This window comes from Rhipicephalus sanguineus, chromosome 11 (genome assembly GCF_013339695.2).
Source record: "Rhipicephalus sanguineus isolate Rsan-2018 chromosome 11, BIME_Rsan_1.4, whole genome shotgun sequence".
Taxonomy (NCBI): Eukaryota; Metazoa; Arthropoda; class Arachnida; order Ixodida; family Ixodidae; genus Rhipicephalus; species Rhipicephalus sanguineus.
This window is the reverse complement of record NC_051186.1, coordinates 97,781,599-97,789,854: the sequence shown is the minus strand read 5'-3', so window position 1 is coordinate 97,789,854 and position 8,256 is coordinate 97,781,599.

Genomic DNA, 8,256 nt, shown 5'->3' with positions numbered 1-8,256 from the left:
CTAAAAATGTTCCGTTATTTGCTTTTGTATGTGCAGATCCAGCCCCTAAAACATGGACCAAAGCCTGGAACAGTCTCACTATCATGAAGTCGATGGCATGTACCTCAGCAACGGTTATTCCGAGGAATGCCTTCATTCGGCACTTCGTTACAAGGCACAACCGGGCGCCCTCTTCATCGCCACTTACCCGAAGTGTGGAACAACATGGATGCAGGATATTGTCTACATCATTGTCACAAATTAGCGCGTAAGAAAGCGCGCGCGAGGCCGCTTTCAAACGGCTGCGAGACCGGCGGCGCGAGCCGATCGCCCAAGAAGCGCGAACGACGAAAAAACAAGCATTAAAAGACGCCGGCGCGCCGCATCCTCCTCACCAACTCGAGCCAGAAGCAGACAACGCGATCACACGCCCAGCAATGCCTGGAAACATCTAGAAGGAAAGGGTGACGCATCGCCGATCATGCCGCCGCGGTTCGAACATACGAGAAAGCTCTCGCCCTTTCTCCAGCCTTAGCTGTACTGCACGCCGAAGAACCCTCCCGACGCTTCTAGAAACCGGGGAAGAAGGGATAAAAGCGTGCAAACGACGAGGACAGTGGGGACAGTCCGTGGAGGAGTGAGTCAGTCGGCCCGGTGATGGTGAAGCTATGCTACATGTGGCTCCGTTAGCCAAAGAAGACATGTTTATGATGGTGTGCGGTCAGTCGATCGTCGATCTGGAAGAATCCGATGACGACACCGTGTGAGCCGTGACAAGTCACGACGACGGTTGAGCTACGACGATCAACGCTGGAGCTGGCGTGAGTGTTTCCTTGAAGAGAAGCATTCGATTACCGTCCAAGTATTGCGAACTGAATACGCCATCTATTCGCCATCAACTGAATACGCCATCTATTCAGGACTTCAACTGTCGTTGAATAGTTGTAATGCATGCGATTGCATTCGTAGCGTGTGATCCGTTTGTTTAGCTCCCGTTGTGTAAACACCATCTCAATTATATTGTGAAATTGTAACTGGTACCAGCCGAGTGTGCATGTGTTTGTATTATTTGTATTGCCTTAACTGAGAATACATTTCGTTTTCGTTTGTGTTGTCGACATCCCCATTAACGGATGCCACGATGATTAACGATTGCCATCCCCATTAACGGGACAAGTGACAATTACGCCCACCTCCAAGAGACCAGCTGCTCAGCTGGATAGAGATGCCTTTCCTCGAAGGGCAAGGAGCCGAATCGATCGATGAGATGAAGAAACCGCGCCCAATAGAAAGTCACTTGCCCTTTCGGCTCGAAACATTTTCGAAGGAGGCCAAGTATATGTACATGGCGAGAAACCCGTACAACTGCTGCGTGTTTTTCTTTTACCACAACAGGGGCATGCCTGAGTACAAATTCTAAAACGGAACATTCAGTGAATTCGTTGACATATTGGCAAGGCAAGGTTGACTATAGCGACTACTTCAACCAACTGTTTACCTAGTATGAACATTGGAATGATTAGAGAGTCTTGTTCGTGACATACGAGCAGCTGAAAGAGGACACCAGAGCTCGGGTACTGCAGACTTGTGTCTTCATTTGGAGAGGAGTATGAAGGGAGTTTGCAGAGTGACAAGAGTAGGTTAGAGACCCCACTAAAGAATATAAGTTTCGGATATATTGAGGACATTGTCAACGAATCAACAAAACAGTGTGCAAGAACTTCGAAGCGAAACTAGGTGGGAAAATACTGTGGTGGTTGTGGCCGTTGCAGGGCATAATACCTCCCTTCAGTGGCCTTCATTGGAGGGGGGGGCGCGTAAAGGGCCAATATATATATATATATATATATATATATATATATATATATCGAAAAAAAGATATCTCCTCGCAGCGATCTTATCGCCGCAGCACCGATGCTGCTGCGCCCTTAGCGGGTCTACAACGCACAGATCGCGGGTTGTTGGAACGCGGTGCGAGCTATCATGGGGAACCCAAGCTCAAGTTTATATCTCACTCGGCTTTATAATTGCTGCCACGAACAGGACGTTAAGCCTGAGAGCTACGTTTCAAAATTTGCCGTTTGTTTGCTTGTTCCTTCATTCGTTACACTCGCTCACTCGCGCACGCGCGATTTCTCAGGTGCAGCTGACCGGGTGCGTTCAAATACTAATGACGAAACACGGACTTACGTCTGTGATACCGGAGTTAAAAGCGTAGGCATATTCTCCGTTATTTCTTTTTCTTGTTTAACATTGCGATGGATGTTGGATATTTCCGCAAGCAGTCTTGGATACCCGACTCATTACTACACATTTCTGCGCGCAGCTCAGACGCGGTACATTTGCGAATGAGATCATGGTTTTCCGGAAGCATCTTAATTGTAAGCAGTAATAAAACTACTTGAAGCGTGTGCGAAGAACGGTCACGTATTGTCGGCACTGGCTCTGCGTTATTATTGCGATAGCAATTGTGTGGACAGTCTCGGCTGGTTTTTATCCGTCCCCGTCGCCGCCGCCGTCATGCACCGCATATGTATACGTATATATATATATATATATATATATATATATATATACACTGAAGGCTGCAGATGCAAGTTTGCTTGGCGCCTCAAGGGGTCTAAAGCACTGCTGACATAACTTTTAAATATTTTTGGATTATTGCTTTAAATAAACACATTGGTGCCGAGAACCTTAAAATACATAATACAATGCCAGAGCGGCAGGGAGGTTAATAAGAATTGTATCATCCGGTTTACTACCCTACACTAAAGGGAGGGGGAAATGGGAAGAAAGATGGAAAGGAAAGCGGAGATAAGAGCACGTGGGCGAAAAAACAAACAAGCGAAAAGAAGGTGCATAGCGAGAGTACTACAGACTATTCAATCGGCCACTGCCAAGCAGAAAGTCCAACAAGGCCTTAATTGATTTCCGGTGCAAGGACAGTTCGGGTCGCCATTCCAGGACTGACTGTTTCGATAGGACTCGGTCGACAAGGCGGGCCAACAAAGCAGCTAGCGGCAGTCTGTGCGCGCTGTAGTGAGGACAGCGACAAAGAACGTGCTCTATCGTTCCTTCACTGCCGCAGTGTTGGAAGCAGCACTGTCTTCCATGCCGATTCGGAAGGCAAAATATTTCGTGAAAGCCACAGGAAGCCACAGTCGGCAAACCAGCCTTGTGAGTCGAGAAAGTCCTGATGGAAGCCGAAGTCAACGAGACGGGACCAGTCGGTGCAGCCGTGTGCGCGGTGAACTTGGTGTGTTCCACAGCGATTTTGTGTATTCACTAGCAATCTCGCGCATTTTTATTGCAGCATCTGTTCTTGAGAATGGCATTGAGTCTTGTTCGCCATCTTGGTCTGCAGATCGAGCAGCTGCATTGCGCGTTCGTTGCCCAATAAGTCGCAGTGACTTGGGAGCCACTGAATTGTGATGACATGTCCTTGCACGAGCAGGTGATGCAGCAGCTCTCTAATTTCAAACAATAAAGAGATTATTGTCGTGCCTAGGAGTGCATTGAGTATATATTTATACCGGTACCATAAAAAATTTAGGCCAGCTTCGTATTAGTGGTGCCAAGCCTGAAGGAACTACGAAGCTGGGCGGCCTTCTTTGTTTCGCTTCATTTTTTAGGGGCGAAGCTCCTTATGCCGTGGGTCTGTCCATCCTCCGTTTGTTTGTAGAGTTGTAGTAGCCACCTCTGCCTCGTGAGAAGCGCGCGTTCTGGTATGCAGTAGAAAAAGACGACGTTGATGAGCGAGACTCTCGTGCGTGTTCGCCTGTGTGGCATTCTTTCTTCTTTACTACGTCTCGTGTTTTCAACAACACCCGAAGACAACATTTCAGAAGTAACGCGCCATGAGGCTCCCTCTTGGCACGCTTTCTCTTTAGTTCGGCGTCGCCAGATGGAAGACAAGGCTGCGGAACGGAGGGCATGGAAGGCGGTGGCAGCGCGCGCTCGCAGACAGAATCCTGAGGTGAGAGCCCGCGAGGCCGAAGCTGCACGTCGACGCCGCGAAGCAGATTCCGCCGTTCGAGCCCGCGAAACCGAAGCTGCTCGACAAGCTGCACGGCTGCGGCGAGAAGACCCCGCCGTTCGAGCCCGCGAGGCCGAAGCTGCTCGACAAGCTGCAAGGCTGCGCCGAGAAGACCCTGCCGTTCGAGTCCGCGAGGCCGAAACTGCTCGACAAGCTGCACGGCTGCGGCGCGAAGACCCCGCCGTTCGAGGCCGCGAGGCCGAAGCTGCTCGACAAGCTGCACGGCTGCGGCGCGAAGACCCCGCCGTTCGAGCCCGCGAGGCCGAAGCTGCACGGCTGCGGCGCGAATCGGATCTTCAACATGTCAAGGACCGTGAAGCGGCGAGAAAGCGCGCGTACCGGCAGGCAGAGCCCGAGGCTGTGCGAGCACGTGAAGTGGCTGCAAAACGCATCAGGCGGGCTCTGCCCGAAGGCGCCGACGCGCGCTTCCAGCGGGACTTCCTTGATAACAGTTTCGGCCATTGTTGCGGTGTGTGCAACAGATTATGGTTCTCAAACAATCTAGTCACAATATCTTCCAAAAAGCCACAATATCTTCCATCACCTTCTATACTATACCACACAAGGCTACAAGGCCTATGTTCTATCCTTGGCTTTCTTATCTGTTAGTTCTAATTAACGTTGTGTCTAGCAGAGAAAAACGAGCCCTTAATATTCGCCTGCTTTCGTTCATGCTATCATAATGCCACAGAAACGGCCAGCGTTCGAACGCTACGCACTCTATGCAATGCACGCGTCTTGAACCAAGCGAAACGCCGACAGCCCCGTTACGAACGTTTCTAGAACTGGCTCTAAAAACGTTGTCCCCTTAGGGCAAGCGAAGCCAGCCGGAGCTCACCTGCCAGCCCTGCATGCGCGCGAGCTCCGGCTCAGGAGCCAGTTCGCGTGATGGAGGAAGGAAGCGATGTTAGAAGCCAGTGGCTCGGAATATCGGCAGACTTTCGTTCCTCTTATAACTCCCGTGGTTGTACTTTAGCGCTGGACCAGAGTTTCCACATGCTCCCGAGCTAACAAGCAAGTAATCATCTCAAATAAGCACAAGAGAATTGGAAACGTGATGAATTTTCCCATTCTTGAAAGTATTTTAAATACAATAAAAAAATGTTCCTCAAGTACGAAGGAAAGTTGAAAAAATCACTTTAGTATTTTTTTACAGCGAAATTATGTACAACTATGAACGAAAGCACATATTTCCTTTCTAGCATTGTCTCCAGGCTAGCCCCTCTACGGTGGTCTAGTGGTTATGGTGCTCCACTGCTGACCCGAAGCTCACGGGATCGAATCCCGGCTGCGGCGGCTGCATTTTCTATAGGGCGAAAATGTTTGAGACTCGTGTACTTAGATTTAGGTGGACGTTAAAGAACCCCAGGTGGTCGAAATTTCCGGAGCCCTCCACGAAATTTCCGGAGCCCTCCGCTCTCATAATAATATAGTGGTTTTGGGACGTTGAACCCCACATATTATTATTATTACTATTATTATTATTATTATTATTATTATTATTATTATTATTATTATTATTATTATTATTATTATTACTGTTGTCCTCAGGGTAGTCTCTATTCGGTTGAATGCACGATTTCCAGTGCACGATTAACGTTACCTGTTGATTCCTCCAACGTATGTTTGACTTCAACACTCAACCACACAAAGTCATCGACAAACGCGCTATTGGTGAACGTGACGATCACTAAAATAACTATATTTGCTGTAAGAATGCAAATAAGCCCAAAAACGCGACAAGCGTCTGGAAAATTCTAAAAGCGACTCGGCGCGAAAAGAAGGCCTTATCCGCTTATTACAAGCGGAACTGGTAGCACTCTTCTGGACCCAAGTTCGCACCTTATTAAACAGTGTTTATCATAAGTGCTTTTTGGTCAACTTTGTTACCTCCCTGCCTTCTCCTTTTTCTGTTTCTTCCTCCTCCTTGTTACATTATTTCTTTCCTTTCGTGACCCTTTTTTGTAGAACTGTCTTTTCTTGTTACTCTAATACGTAATTTATAGTACCCAACGAACTTGCGAAAAAGTTTTACTCAAGTCATTCTGTGTCTTGTCGAGAGGCTTAATGGCTTTGGTGATGTGACACACAGCAAAACACGGCGCACGGTGGTGCAAACAGAGCCCCATTTTGAAAGGCGATTAACTGTGCTGCCTATACCAGTCTGTCAATGCATAAAACGCGTAATCAGACCCTTACCCAATTCATTCATCAGATTAATTCATAAGAATGAACGTAGTAGAGTCCGACTGCTTGATCTTGTGCTTTAAGTAATTAATATAGGCAACGCCAAATCTCAGCCGGTCAATGCATGTTTCATCTTGCCTGGTTAGTCAGTGATGCATATAAAAGCTGCGCGACGCACACGTGCGCACGTGCACACGTAACGCTTGGGAAGACTGATGTCGTGTGTGACTGTTCCCGTTATAACGCAGAACGGTAGATTCTGAAGGCAGCCCTTGGATTTGCCGCGCGACTTGAGCTTGGAGCTGGGGCACTTTCTCGGCCCGTGGCAATGCAGAGTTTGTGGGACGGGCCATACAAAAGCGCTCTTGGTGTGTCTGAGGACTACTCACACTAACAAAATTTTATGAATCATTTTTTTTGTGAATATATGCATGTTTGTGACTGTACTTATTATTTGCGTGTATACGTGGTCACTGTGTGTCATATTCATCACCCGACACCTGGAGCAGCAAGCCAGGCAATGAACGAGGCTAACATCTCTCGGAATATCATTAAAGATTGCAGTCTATCTATTATTTAGACTTCGCAAAGCACCATTCTATAATCTTGAATTTTCGAATAGGACTTCAGCATGTTAGACTAGAAATGGACAACTTGGATACATTATTTCATGGTCCACCATAATCTGTGGTTATTGGTGATAAAATCCATAACCTTTCATGTTTCTACACCGAATAACGGCGCTCTGTCAACTACTCGCGAAGATTATAGGGCTGAGGATCTTATAAAAATTATTGCTCTAAGTATTAACACGTCGACAGCGTTGTTGCGTCATGAATGTGTAAAATTTTGTGCTTGCGAATTTGCAAACAATTCAGTGAAAAACCTTCATACAGAAAACAAAGGCTCAAAAACGTATCGTTTGTGCAAAAAATGCTCCTGCTAACGCGGCTATGCTTGCGGCCAGGTTCTTGACACCGTTCTCAAGGAAAACTGTCGATCCGCTCGGTTGACAGCGTAAGCGCGACGCCGTGTAGATAAGGCTATCACAAAAGTCCTCGTACGACACGTCTTCCGTGAGGAAAGGAAAACGACTTCGCTCGTCGTTTCTTGATCTGTTTTTGTAGGATATTGGAAAATTCATGTGTCTGTGCGAAGTGACTGTCTTCCTTGTTAACACGCGAAATATAAATTAGTTATACAATTTTCCTGAATTCGGAAGTATGACATTCTGCTTTGTCTGCCCATACGGATCGCTGCGCACAAGGACCTGAAGCTGCGGCAGCCTCTTGCTTGAAACTATGTCATGTAGTAGAGGTAAACAAAATAATGATATCTGGGGTCTAACGTCCCAAAACCACGATATGATTATGAGAGACGCCGTAGCGGAGGTCTCCGGAAATTTCGACCACCTGGGCTTCTTTAATGCGCTTAACTTAAATCTAAGTACACGAGCCTCAAACATTTTCGCCTCCATCCAAAATGCAGCCACCGTGGCCGGGATTCGATCCCGCGACCTTCGGGTCAGTAGTCAAGCGCCATAACCACTAGACCACCGTGGTGGGGCCGAGCTAAACAAAACGCAGCATTCTGTGCATAGCTACCTCAACGGAAGAACGAACCTTTTTCTCGTAGGAGAAAAACGTTGAGTTTGGTGTGTATGAGTAAATTGTACAACTATGAAGGCATTATTCATTTTTGTTCCTCATCCTATCGCTGAACACCATCGCTAATAATAATGATTCAAAACGCGTTTTTCATGCGGCCTGAATCGTCTTCGTGCCAACTTTCCGTCATTGTTCGGATTGCGACACGGCTATAGGAAATGGTAGAATGTTTCACATCTATCAGGAATTGCAGACGTAAGTTTCACGCGCAAGAGTGATAGGCATGGTAATTCCCTCTCGCCAGTAGTCGGCCTTTGAAGTGCAAAGTTAGAAAACACACGAGTGTGGCATTCTGATTCATATAGTGCAATAATAATGGTTGGCGTGTGCTTAAGCTGAAACTATGACCTGCTTATAGATACCGACTATCTCATTCTTGCATACAGA